Below are 14506 nucleotides of genomic sequence, written 5' to 3' on the forward strand. Positions count from 1 at the left end.
GGCCACATGAAGCACATGTGTGCTTCAGACAGCTCCTGTGCATTGGGCAAGCCCCAGCCAGCTCACCACCCTTGTCCAGGCTGGCTTTGGGAAAGAATTGGTTCCACCAGAGGAGGGCAGATCAGGGTCCCTTGAATCCTGAAGTTGGGCCTCAGCCTAACTAAGGACTTTCTTAGCACTTTTCGGGGCTACCTAAGAAGTGCTAAGAGAGTCAATCACTTCTGTTCCCCCCCCCCCAAATCTTCCACCCTCTAAACTTGAGAATGGCCTTGCACCTTTGGGCAGGAAGGCGTGGAATAGACTCTCCCCACCTTCTGGGGAGAGGAGAGTTTAGAGGACATGAAATGATGCTGGGGAGGAGAAGAGATGGGGTCCAGTGTGAAAGGTCCTGACTCCCAGGGCAAGAGTCGGGCCTCCCGTGAGGGCGATAGGGCCTGGGTATTGGGAGGAATGAAACAGGGAGGTCTGCATGAGGCACTCTGTGGATGAAGCGTGTTGGGCTTGGCCTTGACCTCTCCAGGCCCTACAGACCTAGTTGTACAGCAGCCATTGTATAGTACGCTGAACTGTGCAAATTTAACAGCTCTTTCTAGGATGTAAATAGAAAATTCTAGTAGAGTAAATTGCTTTATTAGAGTGATTGGTAGTTGCTCCTAATTGTTGTTATTATTTGAAAAGATTTAATTTATTTATTATTTATTTTTTAATTTTTTTAGAAGGGAAGGAGAAAGAGAGGGAGAGAAACATCAGTGTGTGGTTCCCTTTCTTGCACCCCCTACTGGGGACCTGGCCTGCAACCCAGGCATGAGCTGTGACTGGGAATCAAACCAGCGACCCTTTGGTTCACAGGCCAGCACTCAATTCACTGAACTACACCAGCCAGGGCTCCTCCTAATGACTAATTAACTGGATTCCATGTTACAGGACCATTAGGGAAGACTATAAGGAGAAGGAATGAAAACTTGGCAGACAGTGTTAAAGAATTTGAACTTGGCTGGGGAGGTGGAAACAAATCTCTGAAAGGGAGGAGAGACTTCCTGTTCCTCCCCACCCCCTCATGCACCTGACCTCCAAGTCTTGTTGATTCTGCCTTCAAAATATTTACTCCAGAAGAAGGAATCTCTGTTCATAAATTCACCTGGTAAGAAATATAATTAAAGCTTTCCATAACTCAACTTAATTTCTATTTTGAGCTCCCATTCTGCTGGAGTGGCAGAAACTTAATCTCTACTAATTGAGGGTTTTACCCACTCCCTGGGGTTATAGTTAAGGCCTAGGGCTTCATGTAGTACTTTGGCGTGAGTGTGTGAGTGTGAGTGTGCGTGTGTGTGTGTGTGTGTGTGTGGGAGGATAGAGTTCCCAAGGTCATCTATGCACACAGGCGTTCATAGGTGCCGTTGGTCCCCACTGGCTGCCAGAGAGACCTGGCTGTCCACACTCGCTCTCTGCTGGAACCGTAGCTTTCCTCCCACCTCAGGCCACCCTGGCCTGTGGGCATCCTGCTGGGGTTCCCTAAGGCCTTTGTGCCCAGACATGTCTGAGAGACATCTCCACACCAGGTTTCGCTGCTCCCTGGGGCAGCATTCCCCTCCCTTTTGGATTTTTTGCCCCTTCCTCAGATGCCTCTCTGCTCCTATCACTTGCCTCCATCCTCCTCTTCCTCTTCACTAGAACCCCTAAAGCCCTCGTTTTAGGGTTTCTGGAGGACCTCCAGTAGGTGGCGCTGTCTTCCTGACTAAGTTTCGAAACATGCTGGAAAATGGAGCAAAGGGGAGGCAGGTGAAGGCCAGGTCCAAGCTCTTGCTCAGTGTGGGCTTACAGATAACTGATCCCCAGAGTTATCTCCCCTGATGCCCCTGTACCCCTTTCATGGCAGCCCCACTGGGTGGGCTCCCCTTCCCAGGGCCCCTGGAGGGGCAGTGAATGTGCCCCCTGCAGGAGGGCAGGTCCTAGGAGGAAGCAAGGCAGAGCTGAGCAGACCACGTACCATGTTCCCCCAGATCTGCCCATCAGGGGAGCTACTCTCTCCCGCCTCCTCGCTGAATCCTGGACCACTTCTCCCCATTCTGTCGCTCATCAAGAAGCTTCTTGCATCTTGCACCTGTGTTTCTTGCATCTATGTCTGAGATTTCCTTTTTCCTAAGTCTTTTTGAAACAAGAGAGAAATACTTAAAACATCTTTTCTTAATAAAGCTTTTGAAAATAGACCAGTGTGGGTAGAATTCTATAATGCATTCCCCGGCTTCCCCAGTTATGAAATCATGGCCAGTCCGAATTCATCTCCAACCTCCCCCACTCCTGTGTTATGTGAAACAAGTCTGAGACATCACACCAGAATGACTCCTTATTTTGCTCTCTGCCCTGTCACCTTCCACCATGAGGGGCAATGAGCACCGAATGGATCAACCACTTGAAAGTGAGAGGGAGGTGAATTACCAGAAAAAAAAGAAAAACAAAGGGAAACAGGAAAAAATCATCCTGCCACGGCTGTCAAGGGCCGTCCATTCATTTTCTTTGCCACCACTAGAGTGTAGGACTCATCATTTGTCTCCGGCAGCCACTGAGGAATTATTCTCCTTGCTGGTGTTTCTTTAAGTGACCACCTGAATCAGCATCACTTGGAAAGCTTGTTGAAATGCAGATTGCTGCGCTTCTCTCCAACCTCACTGAATCCCACTCTGAGGGGGGTTCAGGTGTCTTTTACAAGCAGCCCATGTGATTCTGAAGCATGGTGACATTGGGGACTGCCGTTCCCATTGAGGCTCTGTGCTGTCCCACATTGTCTAAAACACCAAGTCTGACCCTATCACCCCTACTGAAGACAACCCAGGAGGCTCCTATCTGCAGGTTACCAGGCCTGGTATTGAGGGCCTGCAGCAGCCTCTGCCCACCTGTCTCTTCCTTGAAGCCTGGGTTTCAGCCCCATCTCACAACTCCGACGTGCTCAACACTGTTTTCATTCTCTCCCCCGTCCCCCTTGGGTCTGATAAACTCATACTGCTCACTTGAGGGCCAGTCCGAGAGGCTTTTCTTTGAAGCCATCAGTGACTCACTCCTCTGCGCATGGCAGTTGGAAGGCTTGGGAGTCAGGTTGCAATCTCAGGTCTGCCGCTTACTGGCTATGCGACCTTTTGAAGTCCTTGTTTTCTCTGGGTCTTGTTCTCATTGCTTAGTCTGGCACAGTGAGGGTCACAGCAGTGTGTCTCAGGGCTTCCAGATGTAAATGGAGACCTTTGCACTGTAGGGAGGCAAAACTTGACCTCTGTTCCCTTAGCGTTTCCAGCTGCGTCTGGGAACTAAATTGACTTAGGACAGATCCGTAGGAGAAAGGTTTACAGCTGACCCCTCTGCAAATGGGTTTGACCGTGCAGGTCCACTGACACGTGGATTTTTCTCTTTTCTTTCCTTTTCTTTAAAAAAGATTTTATTTATTTATCTTTAGAAGGGAAGGAAAGAGGGAGAGAACATCAATGTATGGTTGCCTCCCATGGGTTCCCCACCGGGAACTGGCCTGCAACCCAGGCATGTGCCTTGACTGGGAATCGAACTGCGATCGTCTGGTTTGCAGGCCTGCGCTCAATCCACTGAGCTATGCCAGCCAGGGCTATCTTTCTTTCTTTAAAAAAAAACACTTTAAAGTATATTTTACTGATTATGCTGTTATAGTTGTCCCATTTTTTCTCCCCTTTATCCCCTTTCTGCCCTGCACCTCCCTACCCTCTAGCATTCCACACCCCCCTTTAGTTCATGTTTGTGGGTTGTACATGTAAGTTCTTTGGCTTCTTTGTTTTTCATACTATCCTTATCCTCCCCCATCTATATTTTATGCCTACTAATTATGCTCCTTATTCCTTCTACCTCCCTCCATTCTTCCTCCCCCCCACCACTGATAACCTCCATGTGATCTCCATTTCTGTGATTCTGTTCCTGTTCTAGTTTTTTGCATAGTTTGTTTTTGTTTTTTTTTAGGTTAAGTTGTTGATAGTTGTGAGTTCCTTGTCATTTTATTATTCATAGTTTTTGACCTTCTATTTTTTAGATAAGTCCCTTTAACATTTCATATAATAAGGGCTTGGTGATGATGAACTCCTTTAACTTGAGCCTGTCTGGGAAGCACTTTAGCTGCCTTTCCATTCTAAATGAAAGCTTTGCTGGATAGAGCAATCTTAATCTTGGATGTAGGTCATTGCCTTTCATGACTTTGAATACCTTCCAGGCTCTTCTTGCCTGTAAGGTTTCTTTTGAGAAATCAGCTGACAGTCTTATAGAAACTCCTTTGTAGTGCTTTCTTTTCTCTTGCTACTTTTAAGATTCTCTCCTTATCTTTAATCTTGGCTAATGTAATTATTAGGTGCCTTGGTGTGTTCCTCCTTGGGTCCAATTTCTTTGGGACTCTAGGCTTCCTGAACTTCTTAGAAGTCTATTTCCTTTTCCAGATTGGGGGAGTTCTCCTTCATTATTTGTTTTAAAAAGTTTTCAATTTCTTGCTCTTGTTCTTCTCCTTCTGGCACCCCTATGATTCGGATGTTTGAATGTTTTGAAGTTGTCTCAGGGGTTCCTAAGCCTCTCCTCGTTTTTTTAAAAATATTTTATTCATTTATTTTTAGAAAGAGGGGATGGGAAGGAGAAAGAGTGGGAGAGAAACATCAATGTGTGGTTGCCTCTCATGTGTCCCCACTGGGGACCTGGCCTGCAACCCAGGCATGTGCCCTGACTGGGATCTCCTCATTTGTTTGAGTTCTTGTTTCTTCATTCTGTTCCACCTGGATATTTCTTTCTTTCTTTTGTTCCAAATTATTGATTTGAGTCCCAGTTTCTTTCCCTTCACTGTTGGTTCCCTGTATATTTTCCTTTCTTTCACTCTGTGTAGCCTTTATTTCTTCATTTTGTGATCAAGCTCAGTCAATTCTGTGAGTATCCTGATTACCGGTGTGTGGAACTCTGCATCTGATAGGTTAGCTATCTCCTCATCACTTAGTTCTTTTTCTGGGGTTTTGCTCTGCTCTTTCATTTGGGTCATGATTCTTTGTCTTGGTGTACCAGTCCAGATGAATGTTGTTGGACTTCCATGCAAATGATTTTCTGGCAGTTCTGGTTGTTCTTGTTTTTTAAATTGGTTCTTGTCCTTCTTTTGGTTGTGCGAGGAAGTGAAGCATTTCTACTTACACGTCCATCTTGGCCGGAACCTTGGTCCCTTTGTTCTTTGGACGGGCTTTATCTTCAGTTGCTACTTCAAATCCTTATAAGGATTTCTCCCTCAATCATATCCTTGGGTGCTTGAGTCTATTTTGTTAAGTTTAGTCTGCCCAGAGTTAGGAGTTTGTGACTGGCTTTGATGGGTGGTGACTGGTTGGCCTTTGGCCAAGCTCCAGAGAAATAACACACACACATCTTGACGAACCATTCGGTTTCATGAGTCCTTTTAAAACTGTGCCTCTTCCCAGTCAAACGCTTAACTGCAGCATGTTTTCCGACTGTAACACCACCAACTTGCACATCTGGCTCTCTAACTGGTGCAGTTTCACCAGTGACAATTTGGAATTGCAGAGGCCATTTTGCGGAGCTTTTAAGCCTGTAAAGATTGTTCACTTAACAGATACCTTAGAACAAAAAGCAAAGAACCCCCCCTAAAGAGATCATGCTTCCTGGAAAAGAGACTTATTTAACGTGGGAAGCATCCCGCTCCTTCATTTCCATTCCTTGGGCATTAATAAGTGCTGGTTTTCCAATTTTATGGCTTGGCAAGATTGCTAAGGGCCCAAGTTACTGCCTAAACCACCTGTGATGTGGCTTCTGTTTTCCTGGATCTAGACTTTTTTCTCTCTCCTTGCAGCAGAAACGTAAAGAAGTTTTTACAATGACAGCTTCATATTGGTCTAAAACCAAGTGCTTCTCACTTTTTCTGTTCCTCTCTCTCAGGGGATTTAAAGATTACTTATTAAAAAATACCCCAAACACCTAAAACCCTCACTTGTTATGTTCACATGATGGGAATATTTAATCCAAATAAGTAGTATCTGTGGCTAGTGTGGCTCAGATAGTTGGAGTGTTGTCCCATAGACCAAAAGGTCATGGGTTCAATTCCCGGTCAGGGCACATACCTAGGTTTCAGGTTCAGTCCCCAGTTGGGGTGTGTATGAGAAGACAACCAATTGATTTTCCTCGTTCACATCACTGTTTCTCTCTCCCCCCACTTCAAAAGCAATGAGCCCTGACTGGTGTGGCACAGTGGGTTGGGTGTTGTCCCACAAACTAATAGATCACCGATTGGATCCCAGGTCAGGACATATGCCTGGGTTGCATGGTTGGTCTCTGATCGGGGAGTGTAAGAAAAGCTACCAATCAATATTTCTCTCTCACATCGATGTTTCTGTCCTTCTCTCCCTCCCTTCCCCTCTCTCTCAAAATAAATAAATAAAATCTTGAAAAATATAATGAAAAATGACCTTGGGTGAGGATTACAAAACCCCCCCAAGCAACTGGTAAAATATGTCTAAAACAAACAAAGAACAAAATTTTTCACTTGTTTTTTAATGTCTGTGGTCACTTAAAAGTATGCATACATAGTAGCCTTTGTTACAAAATAATAAGCTTTAATTCCAAGATAAAAGAGTTTTTTTGCATGACTGAGAGTCTTTAAAAAGTAGTTTACAGTATAAAGTAATGTCAATACAATAATTCGGTTTCTATAGGACCACAGTAAAATTTCTCATGATTTAAACTTTCTAAATTTCCTGAGTGATTTTATGAATTAAGTTACCACTGTTTCCATAACTTGTTTCAAAATGAAATACATGTTTACAGTTTCATTTAACTATGTCGTATTATGACAAGGAATGTCATTTTATTGTGGTAAAATATACATAACGTAAAATTTACCATTTTAATCTCGTTAAGTGTCATCTAATACATTCATATTGTTGTACAACTAATACCACCATCAATGTCTAGAACTTTTCATCATCCCATACCAAAACTCTGTTTTGCTTTCTTGTCATTTGTGTGTTCACTGGAGTAGCACTTTTAATTTCCTTCAAGAAGTTTTCCTTTGTATTTACAACTTTCCTATTAGGCACAAAAGACCCAGTGTTCAGCCTGTCTCGGCTTTCAACCGGCCTTCCTCACTCAGTTTGTTTTTTGTATTGAGTTCTATGACTTCCTTGCATAGTTTACATATTTAACCCTTATCAGATACATGATTTGCAAATATTTTTGCCTGCTCTATAAGTTGCATTTGCATTTTGTTGATTGTTTCTTTTGCTGTGCAGGAGATTTTTAGTTTGAGGTAGTCCCACTTACTCACATTTGCTTTGTTGCATGTACTTTTGATGTCATATCTAAAAAATCATTACCGAGGCCAATATCAAGGAGATTTTCCCTTGTATTTTTCTTCTAGGCGTTTTACCTTTTTTTAACAAGATTTTATTTATTTATTTATAGACAGAAGGGAAGAGTGGGAGAAAGAAAGGGAGAGAAACATCAATGTGTGGTTGCCTCTCACATGGCCCCCCACTGGGGACCTGGCCTGCAACCCAGGCATGTGCCCTGATTGGGAATTGAACTGGTAACCCTTTGGTTCACAGCCTGTGCTCAATCCACTGAGCTACACTAGCAAGGGCAGAGTTTTACCTTTTTTAGTCTTATGTTTAAGTCTTTAATCTATTTCAAGTTAATTTTTGTTAGTATGTGGAACAGGGATCTAATTTCATTCTTCTGCTTGTGATTTTCCAGTTTTCCCATCACTGTTTATTGAAGAAACGATCCTTTGTCCTATTGAGTATTCTCACATCTCTTGTCAAATGCTAGTTGACTGTATAAATGGGGGTTTATATCTGGGCTCTCACTTATGTTCCATTGGCTTGTGTGTCTATGCCAGCACCATACTGTTTTAATTATTATAACTTTGCAATATCATTAGAAATAAAAAAGCGTGATGCCTCCAGCTTTGTTCTTTCTTGGGTTTGCTTTGGTTATTTAGGGTCTTTTGTGGTCCCATACAAATTTTATGATTTTTTTTTCTGTGAAAAATGCCATTGGGGACTTCCGCCAAGATGGAGGCATAGGTGGAAACGCTGTGCCTTCTCCCACAGCCAAGTTTGAATACAACAAAGGTTTGGAGAACAAAGACACACCCAAAGGCAGAAAATTGAATTATACGGAAGTCCGACAACTACGAACCCTTCAACGGGATGGTAAGAGGGGTGGAGCCAGCAGCGGAGCAGGGTCGGGCAGGACTGATCCCCCGACCTAGGCATGCAGGCAGCCCGGAACCAGTTGGGGTGTGGGGCAGACTGACCACAGTCGCACATTCATGCACAGTGAGATGGACCACGCAGGCCCCAGGGGGCGAACCCAGTGGTGGAGGGCTGATGGCGGTGGCACACTCGCATGCAGTGCAACGAAATGCGTGGGCCTGGTGACGGTGGCGGCTGCGGCACCAGTGGGGGCCGCGGCGGCAGGCAGCAGACGGGACACAATTGTTCCTCTTTGACCCCGCCCCCACATACAAGGTCACAACCCAGTGACTTAGTTGCCCTGTTCTAGTGAACACTTTAGGGCTCCGATCCTGCTATGGAACAGGCACGAACAGCCCCAAAGATGGCGCAAGAAGAACTCAAAGTCCCAGAGCCAATAACTCTAAGCAACTGAGAAATTGCCAGCCTCTCAGAAGCACAATTCAAGACACTGTTTATCAGGATGCTCACAGAACTGGTTGATTATAGTCACAAATTAGAGGAACATATGAAGGCTAAACTAATTGAAATGAAGGGAGATGTCCAGGAAACCAATAGTGATGGAAAGGAAACTGGGACTCAAATCAATGGAATGGACCAGAAGGAAGAACTAAACATCTGACCAGAAAGGAATGAAGAAATGAGAATTCAAAAAAATGAGGAGAGGCTTAGGAACCTCCAGGACATCTTTAAACGTTCCAACATCCGGATTATAGGGGTACCAGAAGGGGGAAAGAAACAGCCATGAGTGGAAAACTTATTTGAACAAATAATAAAGGAGAACTTCCCCAGTCTGGCAAAGGAAATAGACTTCCAGGAAATCCAGGACGCTCAGAGTCCCAAAGAAGTTGGACCCAAGAAGGAACACACCAAGGCACATCATAATTACATTAGCCAAGACTAAAATGAAGGAGACAATCCTAGAAGCAGCAAGAGATAAGGGGACAGTCACCTACAAAGGAGTACCCATCAGACTGTCAGCGGATTTCTCAAGACACTAAAATCCTCAACAAAATATTAGAAAATTATATCCCCCAANCTCAGATAAGGTCAAGTTCAAGGAGTTCATCATCACCAAGCCCTTATTATAGGAAATGTTAAAGGGACTTATATAAGAAAAAGAAGATGAAAAATATGAACAGTGAAAGGACAGCAAACACACAGTTATTAACAAGCACACCTAAAACAAAAGCAAACCAAGAGGACAGCTAGATCAGGAGTGGAACCATAGAAGTGAAGAACACATGGAGGGTTAGAAACAGGGGGATGGGAGGGGGAGAAGGGGGGAGAAGGCACAGAAAATAGCATAGATGGTAGGTAGAAAATAGATGGGGGGAGGGCGAGAATAGTGGGGGAAATATAGAATCTAAAGAACTTGAGACACATGGTTATAAACTAAGGGGGGGAGAATGGTGGGGGGGGAGTGTGCGGGTGCAAGGGAATGAAGGGGGGAAATAGAACAACTGTAATGGTATAATCAATAAAATATATTTTAAAAAATGCCATTGGAATTTTGATAGATAGTGCATTGAATTTATAGAGGCTTTAAGTAGTATGACTATTTCAATATGAGTATTTTATCAAGATTAATTATTCTGATCCATGAATTTGGATTATTTTTCCACTTGTGTCTTTTTTAATTTCTTTCATCAAAGTCTTACAGTTTTCTTTTTTCCTAAGAATTTATTTACTTATTTTTATAGAGGGCAAGGGAGAGAGAGAAAGAGAAAGAGGGAGAGAGAAACATCAATGTGTAAGAGCCACATCAGTTAATTGCCTCTTGCATGCCAGACACTGGGGACCTGGCCTGCAACCCAGGCATGCGCCTTGGTGGGAAATTGAATTGACAACCTTTTGCCCACTGAGCCACATTAGTCAGGATTAAAGTCTTATTGTTTTCATCACACAAATCATTTACCTCCTTGGTTAAATTTATTCCCAAGTATTTGTTTTTGATATTATCGTGGAATGGAATTGTTTTCTTTATTTCTTTTTTAGGTATTTCATTGTTAGTGTATAGAAATGTAACTGATTTCTGCATCTGGACTTTGTGTTCTGCAACTTTACTGAAATCACAGATTAGTTATAACAGGTTTGTGTGTGTGTGTGTGTGTGTGTGTGTGTGTAGTCTTTAGCATTTTCTATATATAGGGTAATATCTGCAAACAAAGACAATTTTACTTCTTCCTTTCCAAGTTGGATGACTTATTTCTTTTTCTTGACTAATTGCTCTGGCTAAGATTTTCAGTGCTATGTTAGACAGAAGTGGTGAGAGGGGCACCCATGTCTTGTTACTGATCCTAGAGAAAAAGCTTTCCACCTTTCACTGTTGAGTATGATGTGGGCTGTGGGCTTATCCTATATGCCTTTTATTATGTGGAGGTGTGTTCCTTCTATACTTAATTTATTGAGTATCATGCTCATGAAAAGATATTGAATTTCATCAAATCCTTTTTAAAAGTTTTTATTTTATTATGAATTTTAGTTTTGATCTTCTTTTTCTTAAATAAGTACCTTAAACATTTCATATGATAATGGTTTGGTGACAATGAACTCCTTTAGCTTTACCTTATCTGGGAAGCACTTTATCTGCCCTTTGATTCTATGTGATAGCTTTGCTGGATAGAGCAGTCTAAGTTGTAGGTCCCTGACAATCACTTGTAGCCTGAAAAATTTCTTTTGAGAAATCAGTCTTTTGGGAACTCCTCCAGAGGTAATTATCTGCTTTTATCTTGCTGTTGTTAAAATTCTCTCTTTAATCACCCTGGCTGGTGTGGTTCAGTGGATTGAGTGCTAGCTGTGAACCAAAGGGTCGCTGGTTTGATTCCCAGCCAGGGCATATGCCTGGGTTGTGGGCCAGGTCCCCAGTATGGGGCATGTGAGAGGCAAACAAACATTGATGTTTCTCTCCCTCTCACTCCCTCCCTTCCCCTCTCTCTAAAAATAAATAAATAAAATCTTTAAAAAATTCTATAAAAAATAAGATTCTCTCTATATCTTTAACCTTTGGCATTTTAATTATGATGTGTCTTGATGTGGTCCTCTTTGTACCCATCTTGTTCGGGATTCTATGTGCTTCCTAAACTTGTATGTCTTTTTCCTTCACCAAATTAGGGAAGTATAGGGTAAGTGGAGGCAGTCTGGCTTCCTCACCCAGACGTCTGGGCAACTAAGGGGAGCGGTTTCCCATACCCTTAAGAAGGGGCCTGATAAGCAGTGTTCTCATAGCCCTGAGACTGGGTCTGATAAACTGTTCCCATGGCCTTGAGTGGGCTCGTATGCACAGTATGAAGCTCTGTTGCATATGATCTGCTGGCATCCTGCTGGCTTTGTCTATATTCTAGTATTTAAGGGGGTAGGGGCTCCCCACTATGTGACATGCAGTGACACACTTAGGGACACTCAACTTGCAGCATGCGTGGATCACCCACTCTTTTTTTAAAAAATAATTTTATTTATTTTTTAGATTTTATTTATCTTTAGAAGGGAAGGGAAAGAGAGAGGGAGAGAAATATCAATGCATGGTTGCTGCTGGGAACTGGCCCCTGCTGGGGACTGGCTTGCAACCCAGGCATGTGTCCTGACTGGGAATCGAACCGCGATCCTTTGGTTTGCAGGCCCATGCTCAATTCACTGAGCTACACCAGCCAGGGCTGCCCACCCTTAAATAAAGGGATGTCAGACACCCCGATGGCTCTGTGAATATTATTCTGCCTGCCTGAATCCTGTGAACCTGTCCAGCCTTGACCAGTCCCAACTTAGGAAATTTTCTTTTATTACTTTTTTCAAATAGGTTTTCAATTTCTTGCTCCCTCTCCTCCTTCTGGCACCCCTATGATGCAATGTTGGAACACTTGAAATTGTCCCATAAGCTTCTTACACTGTCCTTGATTTTTTCGATTCATGTTTCTTCTTGCTGTACTGATTGGATGTCTTTTGTTTCCTTATATTCCAAATCACTGATTAGATTCTTGGCTTCATACTCTCCACTGTTGATTCCCTGTAAATAGTTCTTTATTTCAGTTAGTGTCTCCTTCATTTCTAATTGGATTATTTTATGCTGTTGTAGTACCCATTCAGTTCCTCGAGGTGCACCCTCCACGTGGGCTGAGTACTCCCTCCTCTGGTAGTTGAGTCTTTATTGCTGTCAGCAGGTCAATGGGAGGGATTAACTCAGACCAGACAGCTGGTAACACTGGCTGTTATCACTCGCCAGCAACTACCTCCCTCCGTATCTTTGGAGGCAGTTGGGTAAGGTTCCAACTTGGTCTGTAACTGACCACTGGGTGTGCAGGCTCCAGGGTTTCCCAAGTGGTGCAGGCCAAGGTCAGCCACCACCTGTGTTCTGTCTAGGCCCCTTGGTGTGAGCTATAAAGTGACCTGCAGATGGCTGCTGCTAGTGCTGGGCCTGGGGCCCCACGGTGAGAGGTATGGGGCTGGGCTCAGCTGTTCCCTGTTTGAGTGGATTAGTAAGGGCTGAAGCCTGCACCCAGCCCAGCGTCTTATATGGAAAAGCCACTGTTACGAGCTTGGGTGAGCTGCTAAATTGGATGGGGTGGAGCCCTAGGTAGTCATCTGGGTGGGACTAACTGGGTGAGCCAGGTTGATGGAGACTCGGGTATGCTGCCACTGCATTGTGACTCTGTGTAGGGGAGGGCTCAGAAAAGGTACAATGGCTGCTGTCTGCAGTTCTGTCTAGGAGGAAGCTGTTCTCCAGCTGTTGCCCTCATGCCAGACGCTTCAGTTCCTCCCCATATGCCACCGGTGCCCTTCAAGGTACTGCCCCGGTGCTGGAGCCCAGAGGAAGTGAGTCTGAGTAAGTGCATGTGTGGGGCCCTCCAAGAGGAAATGCCTCAGAATTCCTCAGTTTCTTCCGCCAATGAGACTCCTACTGGGTTTTATAGCCAGAAGTGATGCAGACTTATCTTCCTGGCACTGGAGCCCTGGGCGGGAGTGCTGGTGTGGGGCTGGCCTCCCTCACTCCTGAGATGTCCCTCCATGTTATATCCACCTTCTGTGGGTGTGGGGCCAGCCCGTTTCGTGTCTCTGCATCTCCGCTCCTTCTCCCTTCCTATCCATCTGGATTAATGTGGTTTTTAAAATTCCTTAGTTATCCGACTTCCATACAGCTCAGTTTTCTGATGGTTCTGAGTGATATTTGTTCTGTAGTTCAGTTGTAATTTTGCTGTGGTTGTGCAGAGGTGAGTTGCATTTACCTACGCCTCCGTCTTCACTGGAAGTCTGTTCCTTGAAGTTTTGCATTGCTGTCCTCACATTTGAAATAGCAGTCACCTCCTCCAGGCTTTATTCTTAGGTTTTGGGAGAAAATTACCTTTTATCAGCCCAGCTGGGGGTTCTGAGGCGCTCTCAGAGCTTCTGTGGATATGTCTGCTCCAGACTTCTTGCTCTGTCTTGCGGCAGAATTCATATGCTCATATGCCTTCTCTCAGTCTTGCAGTGCGCCAGGCCAGATGCTGATAGCCTCCCTTTTGCTTTTCCAGGGATGGAGCTAAAGCTCAAGTTTGTGGTCTCTCCCTGGCTGGCAGGTTTAGGCCAGTTTCTGCAGAGGCTCACTAGCTTTCTGCCAAAGCTTTCTCTTGGCACCATCAGGAGCTCACACGGCGGGTGGGGTGTGAGGAGGTGAACACACAGAGCCCTGGCAGTGCCTGTGGGCCATTTGAGGGGATCCACAGGCAGTGACCCCAGCGGCTTGTGCAGTTAGTGACACAGTTAGTAGAATCCATGCCCCTCTAGTGCCCTCTGACAGTCCTGTCTGCTGCTCTCCCAGCCTCTTCCCACACCCCAGTCGTGTAGCTTACTTGGCTCAGGACTCTGGACGGAGCAAGAGAGAAACAGGCTTCTTCGGCTGAGTCCTGCATGGCTGGGCAGGCCAGGTGCTCATTCACATGCGCTCACTTTCTCCCACTGGAGAAATCACCAGGTAAGAAGATGATTTTTGGCACCGAGTTGTGTTGCCTTGCGGGGTCGGGTTGGGACAGATGATGCAGGTGGAAAAGTCAGACTGTTCCTCTTCCCCCCTTCCATGTGTCACAGCAGGTTTTTTCCATTTGCTGGGACCTCTCCTCTGGAAACCTGGACTTCCACGAAGGCCCTTTCATTCGTGAGTGGTCGCCTAAGACAGCGTTCTCCGGAGAGAGGCGCATTCCCTCCTGTGATCATCATCCCACCCCCTGCTGTGCACAACTGTCCTTTCCCTCCATGTACGTGAAGTGTTGCAAAACAGCTTCAAGCTTCTTCCATCAGCTTGCCTA

This window comes from Sturnira hondurensis, unplaced genomic scaffold, assembly GCF_014824575.4.
Source record: "Sturnira hondurensis isolate 20B ecotype Veracruz unplaced genomic scaffold, ASM1482457v3 Scaffold0015262, whole genome shotgun sequence".
NCBI lineage: Eukaryota > Metazoa > Chordata > Mammalia > Chiroptera > Phyllostomidae > Sturnira > Sturnira hondurensis.